We start from the raw sequence: 14,004 nt of genomic DNA, 5'->3' as shown, positions 1-14,004 counted from the left end.
GAAAATATACATACGTTTAACTGATGGGTACAGTTTTCACCGTCAATGTAAGTACATGACTAGTAGGCTATATAATTTGTGTGATTTATGCATACCACACAAATTATATAGGACTATTCTGTGAGCTCATGAAGTAGGAATGTAATTAGAGATGTGCTCGATGAACCTTATTTCTCTTTATTTACCATAGCGGATAAAAAGATCTAATATAGTAACTTCTATTTTATTTTTATTCAAAAGCTCTTAAGCTGCCAGTGAACGAAAGGTAACTGAAATTTAATCGCCTCACGCTATGTATTGTAAACTTTATCCGAGTAAATCGGCGCACAACTAAAATAGCGAAGTTCAAACAATAGAGAGACTAAAAAAAGCAGAGTCAATCTGTCTATCTAACAGTTTTATATTCCTTACTATATTTAGTTACTGATCAATTGTATCAGTTCACTAGGCAGGTGTAAGATTTCAGTACCTATGGTGTTTTTTTTTATTGCTGCTAATGACTTTAAGATTAAAAGCTTTATCGAGACAGTTACAAGAATAATTAAGTCTACATGGTTACAAGAATAATAAAAATGTTATTTGATCAATTACTATGACTAAAAACATTACCCTCCTTCTTTGGCAGTCGGGTAAAAATCGATTATATCCCTATCAAAAATATTTATTTCTTCATCAACAATTATGTGAGCACAAAAGTTTTAAAAAATAAAGTGAGTGCTCCAAAAATAAATACCTACCTATTTGCTGCAGCGTTCTTATCTGTATGATTTTCCTACAGTATTTATATAATATACTTCAGCATATTTGTTTTTTGCTACCAAAACTGAAAGACACCAGCTACTCTAGAATTAAAGAGATAAAAATAAATTTTCCTCATTCCCGATAAAACAAAAAGATTAAAAACTCATTATTGATAAAAATAAAAGATGTTATCATCATCATTGTGATATCCTCGACTTATAAAACCACATGAAAATGTAACATTTAGCAAAATTCGTTTTACTTTTGAGAAAACTGTTGATGTCATAGAAGGAAACAAGTTACAATGCATCAACTTAAAGCTAATCAATTAAGAATAAATGCACTTGAAGTATCAAGAAAAGGCAGATTACAGCTATTGCCTGCGATTTCATCCGTGAACAGGTGGATCTAAAATATCTTCTTTCTTATGCCTTTTCCATGGTGATTGATCAATCTGCACCTTTCAATAAATCAATTTGAGTTTGAGTTTTCCAATGTCCAATGTCCAATTTTTTTCATCTGAAATCATAGCAGACAGACAGTTTCAACTTTATATTAGTAGATAGGATTTGCAGAAGCAATGAATGAACTATAACGATAATTTGCGTCAAAGAAAGTCGGACTTTGCACATAGGCAGGTACCTCTATTAAATCATTTCAGTCATAAAAAGTATTCACTGAAAATGTTTTAATTATGTGGTTATGTGAGCTTAAACTAAAATGTATAATTAAGCTTATTATGAAAATATTTCACATACCACAAATGACCACAACATGTAAATATGCACACGGTAATTTAATTGAAATATTTTAAGTTACTGCTTTCCGCTGTGTTGCGTCCCTGCGGAAATCCTTTGCGTGACCATGTAGAAAGTCACATTAGAAACCATAGGCAAGTCATAAAGCTATTGAAAGCCTATAGCTGTTTACAGGATCCTACATACCTCCTTGTCCACCACAATCTACTCAGCAGTTTTGACAGCAAATTTAATCAAACTGACCTTCCCATTTTGATAATATTTATAAAGTTAGGGGACAATCGGTGTGTCGGTAATGACTGCACTGCCTAGTGATAGCAATTTATTGTCGTCTGGCAAATAAAAAATATATTTAGCTAGGCAGTAAACGTGTTCATTGCGAACTCTAATCTACCAACAATACAAGATTTAAGACTTTATCAATAACTCGGTACAATACAGGTACATTGTCTCACAGTAAATAGGCTATTCTGTTTCAGTAGGTAGGTACGTAAATCGGGCCCTGCTCAAGCTAAACGGCAAATCCTATTGGATGGTTTCATTGTGAATAAGACATCGCTGCCATTCCATTTAACTTAAGCACATAGTAAAGTAATAAAAAGTAATATGTTGCGTTCTAGGTTCGATTGTGTTCGGTTTTTAGTATTTCAGATTATCAGTCAGCCGCGATACGATGTAGGCCCATTTACTAGCTTATTGCATAACAACTATGCCTTAGTTGTGACCATAGCAAATATGAGTGAGTGTAAGTGGCTACTCACACTCAAGAAACCACATTTCTTTTGAAATCGATCGGTTAACCGAACCGATACAAGCGCAGGGCTTGTCATTCACTGACGTCGTACCCGCGGCCCGACTGACGCATGCGCGTCTGGCTAACGTCTATCCCGTACGGATATAGATGAGTGTTGGCTTGTACATATTTTCGTAGTGCGCTGAGATCTTTTCATCGTGGCCGCATTACTTTATTGCCAAAATTCTCGTTCGAACGGTTATCTCATTTTGTCGCATCGTAATATAGATAACGTTGACGTTGGTATAATATTTTATCAATTATGTGATAGCGGTACTGCTACTATTCATATTATATAAATGAAAATTAAATTGCGACACAAGCATGTAGCGTTTAGCCGAATGTCGTGTAGTGTATGGGGCGCATGGATGTCGTGTAGGATCGTGCGTGGTGCCCTCATCAGTCAGTAGAGCGGACTCGGATCGCGCGGACGCGCGGCGTGTCGGTGCTTGTAGTTTTTTAGTTTGACAGTTGGCGCGTTTTTCGTTTTGGTTCAACTTGGTATTTCTTGTGGAAATCATAGATTTTAAGTTAGTGTAATCTGTGTATTTTCTGTTTGATTCTAAGTGTACGACTATTCGTTTGTGAATTTTCCACGCCGGCTGTGAATTGAGTGGTTGCACGCCCTGTGTACCTACTCTCGTCGTGTTGTGCAGAAATTTTGTGATTTCTCTTTCGGAAATTGTTTTGTGGACTTGCTGCACCTGCTGCCAGGAACGACATAGGTAAGTAACTTACTGTGCCGGTGTATAAACTTTCCTATTAGGTTGAGGTAGGTGATTTCAGGTATTGCAATTTAGGGCGTACAATTTCTCTATGAACCCGACTAACTGGTTCCAAATATAGCGAATCGAGTTTATTCCGAGCCCATAAACGTTTGAATAGGTAGTTAGATGTTTATAGGTTGTTGGAATTAGTGATTTTTCCTTGGTGGCCGGGCTGAGACGATCCAGACAGCTGAGTGTGCGTAACGGGTAAAAATAAATACACGGGCATTATCGGCCGGTAGACAAATCGGCTTTACTGAGGACAACGCGTTATTATTAGTGCATATTATACAATACCGTGCTAGGTTAGGTTATGTGCAAAGAGGTTCAAGGCTGTAAAAAGGTATGCTTGCAATCATGACCCATGTTCACGGCATAATTTACGCGTGACGTTTGTGATAACTTTTACCGTAGATGTCTGCTAATTATTAATATATTTGCTAACCTAGATAACACAAGCAATTTATGCCAAATTTTGTGCATATAGTTTGTTAAAAATCTAATGAGTTCATATTATACATTTACTTCATATCCCTTAAAATCCACCAAGAGCATAAAAAAGTACATGAAATGTTGGTATAATTGCAAATCTCAAAAGTATGAAAACTAAAACATGACATTTGCACATGATTTTAACATTTACCCAGCCGTTATAACTTCTGTTATCCAAAAAGTAATTTATAATAACTAACAGCTGATAATAAGCACAATTATCGTTACTTTATGTATTGTTAGCTAATTAAAACATAAATAAAGTTCAATAACTTGTTATGTGAATACTCTTACATGTGCTAACTACTGAACATTTATAAAAAATATCAATTTTAACCATAAAAGTGATAAGTAAAAGAAAGTTATAATAGTAACTGTACAGACTAATAGTGTACTTAATACTCGATCTAAGTAAACTATACAATATTATTCAAAATACTGTAGTACATAACATACTTGAAACTAAAATATTAAAATAAAACGAAACAAACGAGTAATCATAAAAATCAGACATTATAGTACTCCACATGGCTGTCACCCGGTAACATGTTCAGAAGACTGAACAAATGACAAAATACATAAATATTATAAAAACTAGGTACCAAATTAGTGTCCAACCATGTGTACATTTTTCGTATCCAAAGACATTTTTCGTTTTGACTAAGCTCTTAAAATTGTGATAAGTCATTTTCTTTCAATGTTTTAAATGGTGAGTACTATCAACTAACTAAAATGACTTTTCCGACACTAGAAAATTTTTCATCAGTGCATTTTGTGATAACATGATAAATAATTAATATTTGATGGTTTATTTAGTGTAAAATACAACAATTCTACAATATCACTAAGGAATGTTCCGAGCCATTTATAATCAAAGTACATTTTCACACATTCAGCTAGACATTTATATCTTCGTCCATATGTCCAATAAACCAGTATGAAAGGTTACAGTGATCAGTTTTATTTGAAAATAAAACGCAATGATAGATGGTATCGTTTTACATTTTGTTACAAGAGTTGGATTCCAGCACTGACATTTATTATCTATGTGATGTGCTAATTTTGTACCCATGATAGCGTTAAACGTGATTTTACTAATTTTTTACAACATATTTGTAAGTTTATCATCCATGATAGATATAGAAGAGTATGGAACAAGAAAATTTACTGTGCTGACCCCAAAATAAAATTTGGATAAAGGAAGGAGAATGATGCTGATGACAATATGATAGTTAATAAGCTTTCGGTTAAGTAGCATAGCAGCTGCAAGGGTCAACCAATTAATAGAATATGTTATGCTTGACATGGTTGGTTGATCTGTGGGTGACCATTTATGTCTTACTTAGCCCTTCTCTGTTTGAAAAGGCACATTAAACTATGGGTCCTGGCCGTGATTTGTAATTTATTTTGCAATTAGATCAGTTATGAGCAGACAAAATCAGAAGCCTGAAAATAAAATCAGTATTCATTACCGAGGAGGTTCAAAACGCAGTCGCTACATGTAAAACACTAGTACTCAGGATCAACATATATTTAAACTAAGCTAGTTAGACTGGAAGAAGCAAGCTCTAGGCAAAAGCTAATAAGATGATCAAAGTATGTTTCTTGTTTAATTTTTTCAATATGTTTATAATGATAAAGTGGTAATTTTGATACGATTCCATGAACTAAGACACTCATTACATTTAAATAACTAGAACGAAAAATTGTATGCTCCTTAATTGACTGTTTGTGTGATACTTTATCTAATTAGTTTCTTACTTAAAAGTGAAAACAATATAAAACTGTGTGATTTACTTTTCAGAATGAAAGTAAAGAAATACTTACTTAAAATTCATAATTCAGAAGTGTAGTAGGTAATTGCGCTAATTATGAAGATAGTTAAAGTAAGATCATTTAAAACAATAAGCTATAGATTTAATATTTATTATGTAAAGAAATAACAAGCGACATTTATTTATTACAAGCACGAGATGTTCAATAGTTTGCGTTTCGAGGCTAAATGTTTTATTCCTATATGTAATTTGTATTGATATTTTGTTTGGCCATATGCCAAAATGTAATATGGAAACTGAACTTGTAGTCGGAATTAAGTATTCATTCATTGCTATAAATCTTTTCTATCTTATTCATAAACGGCGACTGGAGCCGGGTACCTACAGTTTGGCCTCATTTCTCTCAGAATGTTGAGAACGGTTTATGCCGCGACTCGAGAACGGGTAGGGTAACCACGCTGGACCGTTTCTCGGATAGTCCGACGTAAATTGGTTGATTTGCCATCGTAAAGTTTGTCCTGGCAACTCGTCATAAAGCATGGTTTTCTGGACGTAGCTGGAGATGTAGTTATGTACTTATAAAGAGGTTTTGGTTTTTAACCAACTTCCCGAAAAGGAGGTTCTCAATTAGATCGCATGTGTATTTTTTTGTAAGAAAAACCTAGTAGTATAACAGACACATCTTTATAAGAAAATGTTTCATCGTCATTATGATTTAAAGTTTAATACCTATACAGTATGTTCGATCTAGCTAGTTTGTTGACAGTTCAACACACGTGTAACAGGAAAATTCTTATGTTTATTTATACATACATAGTACCCTAATGTAATGTACGTTATCCTACTAAACACTTTACATACTCACAAAGTGGATGAGTAAAGTTGTAAATCAATTCAGTTTTTAATTTAACAAAACGTACAGCCACCCTATAAATTAGAAGAATTCAATTCTCTTTGTAATCATATTCCTCTTAGGCAATTTGGCAGTGCAACGCTGCAGTAGTGAGCAGCTAGTAGGCTAGGCTGTAAAAGGGGGAGAAGGGGGGTCTTTGCGACGGTGATTTCAGCTAAAATATGGCGACTAGACGGCCGTTAGCCCGCTGTGACGCTGCTCCAGATGCCTTTAATTACGCTACCGATTGCGGTTGGGGGGGTGTAGTGTATTTAAAGCGTATGCGCGGGCCACTCGCCACGGAGCGTCATCGGCGCGTGCGTCACTTCTAAACGCGAATAGAAAACTGGTGACCCTCGAATTGGATGACGCCAGCGCGTGACGGACGGCTCACGTTACTCGATTGTAGTGAAAGTGTCGTGACATCCCGGGATGAGTTACGGGAATGCGGGAATGTTGACGACACTTACGTAGTGTCTACCTACCAAGAACATTGTTATGTTGTGTTACGACACATTCTAATCTATTGCTTCGCCTAATTGATACTAAATCTTCTCAAATAACTGAACTATCCAGATTTAAGTTCATCTCTGGCAATGATTATTTCTAGTTCTAGAACAATTTTATCCCAAAGTATTTGTTACGACCCGTCGAATTCCATGGCACATTCCCATTTGGTTTTATTACCGTAAACTATCGTCAGAGATATATTGTCCTTGGAAACTTAAATGGATGAAAATATATTTGAAGATAGGTACTTTATCGCAGGAATTTTCTCAAAAACAGATGACTATGACATCGTCTTCAGCCTGCCTAATAAATGTCTAATAAGCAGCACATAGAAATTATATGATATTATCTAAATATATTTAGGGATTATCATATCTAAGTTTATCTACCAATTATTTCTGTAAATGTACAACGTTTTTGCTGAAATCAATCGATGTTTCGTCTTTTAGCAATTCAGTTCAATCCATAGTAAATTCGAAGCTTGCCAATTAATTCGGTGTTTACTCTAGTTCCTCGTAGTTTTATTTTGTTTCCCGGAATCCTGGAAGAAGCGAAAAGCTTCGCCGGTAACCAATCGCTCTCCAGAATGCTATATTGCCACTTATTTATTTTCCACCTTCGAATAAAAACGTCTAAATATAGAATACGATGAATTATGTCATCATTGTTTTCTATCGAATCTATTGATCAAACGTTCCTGTGTTTACTCGTCCTTGTCCAATCATATTTCACAGTTGTCACTCATGTGGAAAGCTGGAATTTATTCTCGCCGACACTGCTTGTCTCTGTATTATTTTTTCTTTTGACTTATTAGCATGTTTGTGTAACAGAAGCCGACCATCTAAGCCATGGAATATCAGGGACGCTTCATACAAATATGTCCCTAATTAACAGAAACATGATAAACGAGACTGGTTTATTTTAAGAATTGTATCATTCTTATCGCAATAACGCAGTGCTGCTATGAGGTCAGGAGCCAAAGTCATGGTGACATCATCATAGGAGCCATTGCAGGTGGGCGTTGGCCTCAATTAAGAGGTTACTGACCATTTTGTGGCACTTATTCTAATATTTTGACCTTCAATTTTTAGAGGATTAAGTAAGGTGACATCTGGGGTGATTTTTAATATTCACCTTTAGCATTAGATCTAGGCACTTTGATTTTGATATTAGCCACTCAAGTGTTATATGGCTAAATAGCTTTTAAGCACGCAAGGGACAAACAATTATAAAACATAGTTTAATTGTCTCAGAAATTAAGGCGGTGCAATTAACAGTTGACGCTTTCGGAATTAAGACTAGCTAATTTAAGTTTATCTCATAATGATTTTATTTTGTAACCTGGTTAAAAGGATCACGTACCATTAATAAAATGATCCGTTTTTTAGTTATGTAGTACTAAAGAGATAAAATAGAGTACACACTTCCATGAGGTCAATCTAATTCTGACCGAAAGGCCAAAGCTAAGGCGTCAAAGATAAATTGATATCGTTTTGTAAAATTATTGATTGCAAAAAGTCAGAGGTCAACTGCTTATATTGAACTATTTAATTCCTATCTGATAGGATACTAAATGATATACGCTCAATTTGTCATTCAGATAACAAGTCAGATCCTAGTTTTACTTTTAGAAATGGGAGCGATTTTTTAACATGTTTCAATTAATAGAAGCTGATAGATTTGTAAAATTACGCTCGGAAATAGTCTCCCTTCTCAACAATGAAAGAATTAGCCAAATCGGTTCAATAGTTTTGGAGCATATATGCAGTGTAGGTCAGATCTATGATTCAGAATATATATAACTACTCAAGTCTAGGCGTTTGATTGGCATCACTTAACTTGACTCATGCAAGTCTGAGAATTTCTCGCCGACTCTGAGAATTTGATGTATCAAAAAAATATATTTGTATTAGATCCCTGGAAGACGTGAGTGATCTACTGTTCGTACCAGTATTCTTTAAAACTAGAGGTTCACATAGGCGTAAATGTTTTAAGTACTTACTTAAAAGGCGAAAATCATACAGAAACTTGAAAGTTTTTGAGTGTCTGATGTAACCCTGCAGTTTTTTTTTGTAAATACATACACCCCTAAGTGAAATCGGTATGCTTGAATTAATATTGGGGAAATGATAAAAAGTCGGTGTAAAGATTCAAATCTATCGCTAGTTTCCAGTTGGGTCCATCTTTATTAGCTCGGAGATAAAATTATTGGCCGTAATGCTATTGAAGTTTAAATATCAGTACTGAGTTACCTAGAAACAGCTAAAGCAACTAATTTCATATTCACTAAAATACGTGGCATACATTAATAATAATACACGCAAAGGATAACAATAGAAGACTGAGGTTCGAGTAAAAGGGATGAAAGATGACTGGCACCTTGTTTATTAGTGTAACCCAGCCGAATCGCGAAGCGGCGTCAGTTTGTATTTGTGTGTATAAATTTTGATGTACTGTTTAAACCGTACCGGTGTCTGGCAACTTTGGCGTGCGTAGGAGTGCTCGACCGCACGGTGACTCACTAACCAAGATGGCGGACCAACAATATGTAATTATCAGCAACAGACCAGAGTTTATGCAACACGCTTCGTTATCTGTGTCATAAATAAAAATAAAAAACCAGTTTTCTGATTATAATTTGCCGATTGAACATCCTAGGCACGACGTGATGCAAAAAGCGCATCTGAATTTTGAAATTTACGGTCTTAACGCTAGAACGAATACCAATAATAAGTCGTCGAAGACTTAATGTTAGTATTTCAGTGTATGAAAGTACTTCTCGTTTTAATTAGAAGTAACTGCTAAATTAAGCGCTAGTATTGTTAAGCTTAGTATTGCTCATCCTGAAGAATTTTTAATAAATCTTGGTTCTAATTGTTATTGGTCTGATCGCGCGTGCCGATGTGGTCAGAGGCCCGCAATCCCTCGAGGTCACCGCCCACCATTACATCATTGCCATTTTTTTCGGAACCTCTGGTGTCACAGCAGCTTGTGGAAGTAATCACTTAGAATAAATCAACGTTTATTTAGTTTTGTTCTTCTGACTCAGAGATTTTTTCCTACATCCGTTCTAATGAAGCTAACGTATCATTCATTTTAGTCGCATCTAGAAGTCATCAACACGTTTGTAGTACAAGTTTCAACAAAAAAGTGTCATAGCAACCTACTACCGGCTTGTACAGTCATCAATACGGATTATGATTTTTCATCCATATTTGATTATTGATTTCTATGCATAACATAACCTTTGTAAAACTTGTGATATGATTTGTTTCTTAGTTATTTAAATACTTGATCTTAGCCTGCATCTCTAAGTATACATCATACTCATACAATTTAAATATTCAGAAATTGTATAATTTACCCACAATTTAACTTCTAAATGCCAATCATTGGCAGAACCTGTTTGACAAGACGTCTTCTTATGACAACTATTTTGACGGATATTCTAATTTTTTGTTTTAATTAATTTGGGTATTTTGCTATTTGTTCATCGCTAAATCTATGTATAGTTACGCAACTACAAGGTTGTTACAAAAATAGAACTCTTATCTTTCCGAACTAATTAAGGAAACCGTTGCTCCGAAATCTCTTTATCCTCGCCTTGTCGATACTAAACGTCCTTGCTGACAAACATTTCATACGACCTCAATATCGTGGCACAGCTGTTTGCCTAGAGATGCAACGGAAATGTGTCATCATCTTATCTTCATTTGCAAGTCGAGAGACTGCAGGTTCGAAGGCTTTACAATCTGTCAACTCTTGACTTTTCTCTCTCAGTTTATGGTAATCGCTGAATCCCAGTTTTGGACTTCATGTCAGAGCAACCACACATCAGTTTTATTTAAAGCTGTAGGTACTCTCTTACCTTTCGTAACGGGTAAAAGATCGAACGATGCTTCAGAAACATTTTTAACTATAAATCCACTTCGGCTTTTGGGATTGGCTGTTCAGCGAATGTGTGTCAGCATTCTGACGGCAGCGTCGCCCCGCAGTTTGTTCGATTTCTCGCTGTTCCATTTTGTTAGCGCTCTAAACAAATAAAGCCCGCTTTGCCGTCCCGATTGTTCCCAAGTGTTGGGTTCGTTTTGCGCCCGACCGATGTCGGTGTTCTGTGCCTTTCGATAGATTTTCCATATTCAATATGTAGCTTTGTATTTCCAATGCGTCTTATGATAGATATACCGCGTAGTCCTGTATGATTCGTTTAACGTAACTAAGCCATAGAATATTTAACTTCCCAGATGCGGTATTTCTTACGTTCTGTTGTATATTATTCATGTTGTATTTGTATGGTGTATCTGTGTATTATAAAAGTGAATTAGAAGTTTTCTTTACGTTGTTCAACCGATACGAATAACGTCACAAAGATGTTTATTATAAACTTCCCATCCCATGAAATATTTCTCAGACGCAATAATTTACTTTTTACATGCGTAGTTAATTATTAATCTGCGTCGATTTAAGTCGGTAAATATTTATACTTGCGTTCGAAGCTTTAATGTGATTAAGTATCGGTTTCAAGCCGAGTAAAACTGCCTATTAGTGGTACCCACAATTTTCACTTCTCATTTTACTAGATTTTTCATTAACAATGAGATCATCTACATATCTCGTAAAATATATCGAGATGTACTCCAGATGCAGTAGCTTTCTTACTTACAAGAACATCGTCGCCTAAGCTTATAATTTGACCAGAATATAAGTGTCAAAAATTCGTGCTTAGTAACCACGATGATACACGTGAGATCATCAAAGCTCTGACTTAACGACAGGTGATTGAACCGTCACGTGATGTCCCACATTATCTTAATGCCATGCTTGAGGGAGTACGCCCGGAAAGTGGTGTTACGCAACTTTAATGATGGGATTTTGAGAGGAGTGAGGTTTTAGAGCATTTTTTTGGTGAATTTGGAAGTAAACACCTGGTACAAAAATCTGAAATTATATACAAAGGGCTCCGGAAGGAATAGAGCTGTCATAGAATCACACTTAAAGACACTTGTGATGAATGCCGTTAGACTTTCCTCTAGAAAGGTTTGGGGCTTTCTTCTACTAAGAAACATATTCAGAAAAAATCTTGCTGAGAAATTGCAATTTTCGTAGTTTTACAAAAACGGTGAATGCAAATGAATCCACAAAAACATTGCCTTGAATTGGTTAACGTAACAAATTGTGTGAAATGCTAAGCCTTTCTAACTTCAATGACGGATTGCGGTTTTAGTGAAGCCAGGATTGAATGTCTGGATGACGTCACGTTTGCCGTGTTGTATTACGTTGGGCACTCATCTCGGAAACCATTAGCTGGGGATTAGCCCTCTCTTATGTTTTGCACGAGGGCGTAGACCGCAGCTGGTTTAGCAACGTTTTATGTTTAAATGTTTTGCAGCTTAAGGTTTTTATTTCTTTTGCTGCTTTTTTTGGTAAAAAATATGAAACAGGTTTTGGGAGAGTATGGCTTTTGTTTCTGTTTGACCAGTTTGTAGAAAGCATTGTTCTCATATAAACGTTGATTTTAGCACACGAATTGAAAGTACGTTCATGCAGTTGCTATCTTTAACTTATTTAATACTGTTATGACCGACTTCTAAAAATGGAGGCTATTTACAAAAATATGTAAAGCTTCAAAAATATTCAGATTTCAGCAACTATAATTATTCTACTATGACGAAACCCTTAACCTAAATCTGCTGATGAATATGAAATACGGACAAGTTTCATAAACTTTGCTTAACTTTAGGGCGCGGTCATCCCATCCGTACCTAAACAGTTTTAAACTGTCACCTGTCACTGATTGTTTGGTTGCTAATTTCGTAAAGTAATACATATTTAAACTATAGATCATGTTAGGAATACTGAAAATGTTATTCTTTTGATTCATCTCTTAAAAAGGAACTCAGAAAACCAATTCAATTTTTCAGGAAAACCAACACAAACCCATCAGATACTTATCATTCGAAGTGCTCTCATTATAAGCCCTCAATATTTAACCAGTTCATTGTTCACTTAAAATTTCTCCCTCCTCAATTTCGGACACATTAAACGATAAATTACCTAGAAAATTAATGAAAATTGCCCAACTCCGACACTTACAGGGTAGAAACTTTAAACCTCGGCACATCACGCGCAAACTATGCGTAACTTTAATAATAAGAATAACCGCAGTTTGGCACTGTCTCCCCATGTTTCCGGGGAACTTATGCCCCAGCAGTTAACTGCATACAATTGTACGTTAAACTTCTAGAAACTGTAAATGACGTCGTTGAAATATCTATAAGTTTATCTTCTGCAAAAGTGGCGTATCACTGTATCGTAGCTAGTTGGAAAAGTTCTGGAAATAGGTTGTGAGGCTGCGGCGGGAATAAACTGTTTCTTACTTAAGTATGCACTGTTGTTGGTTTTAATATGTGCCAGATAGATATCGTGTTCTTTTTTCCATGGCTTTATTTGTGCCTTTTATAAAGGGAACTTTCATTAGGCTTCCACTCTTAAAGCTACTTATACCCAAGCTATAGTCAAGACTGGTCTACTGAAATCTGATTACCTTTTGAAAGGCTTGACTAAGCAATATACTCTCTTCTTTTCATGAACATGCTTTGGTGATATGTGTCATAATATTTTGTATATATGCTTATTGAAGACAGTCAGTGTAAGAAAAGAATCGCAAATACATGCAATTTTAATCAACGTACTAAGAATATATTAGATTTGTCGTCAAGTACTATACTTAATGGTGATTGGCTGCCAGACCGTCGCCTACGCTAGTAAAAACTCGAACGGTTTAAGTCTCACGTAATAAAATGTCTGCTGTTTCATTCCTCCAGGGATTTAGATAATAATGGTTCTCTAACGCAATCCAAAATTTATTGTGAAATGGGTTTTAGATGTACGGAGCTTGTGAGACCAGTAATAACTGGCAACATTACTTAAACTGCAGGGTGTTGCAAGATTCATGCGACAGGCAATACCGTGTATCGTATGGCAACATTTTGTAGTCACAGCTGCAGCTTGTATTCCAGAGTACCTATATACTTAGTACGGTACGGTATGTGGATAGTTATAACCTGCAATGTTATATTAAGTACGACTAAATGTTTGTTTAATAGATTCTGAAATTGGGTTTAAAAATGTCAGCTCAATAGCAATACTATAGTAGATAGACAATCATATGATAGTTAAAATTTCACCTTCTTATCAGTTTGTTTGTAAAAGTCAAGTGAGATAGCAAAGTACTTAAACAACTACGTTAGGTCAGTAGTACTGTTTTATGTGTCAT

The 14,004-nt window shown here is 35.5% G+C and overlaps 1 protein-coding gene across 10 annotated transcripts in view; it reads left to right on the top strand.

The window, feature by feature from the left end:
• Pmca (plasma membrane calcium ATPase) overlaps positions 1-14,004 on the top strand; it is a 152,784-nt gene that overhangs the window by 35,632 nt on the left and 103,148 nt on the right. For 4 of the 10 annotated variants that reach the window (XM_021331361.3, XM_021331351.3, XM_049849411.2 and 1 more), the window contains exon 1: positions 2,614-3,017. The exons of 2 other annotated variants lie outside the window; for them this stretch is intronic. The gene's annotated coding sequence lies outside the window, so the exon portion shown is untranslated. Of the gene's footprint in view, positions 1-2,611; positions 3,018-14,004 lie in introns of those variants that run through there. 4 more of the 10 variants (XM_064041862.1, XM_021331357.3, XM_049849406.2 and 1 more) reach the window with 3 other exon arrangements.

The sequence above is a fragment of the Helicoverpa armigera genome, chromosome 26, assembly GCF_030705265.1.
Source record: "Helicoverpa armigera isolate CAAS_96S chromosome 26, ASM3070526v1, whole genome shotgun sequence".
Lineage (NCBI taxonomy): Eukaryota > Metazoa > Arthropoda > Insecta > Lepidoptera > Noctuidae > Helicoverpa > Helicoverpa armigera.
Note: the sequence above shows the minus strand (reverse complement) of the source record. Positions and strands in the feature narration are given on the sequence as shown.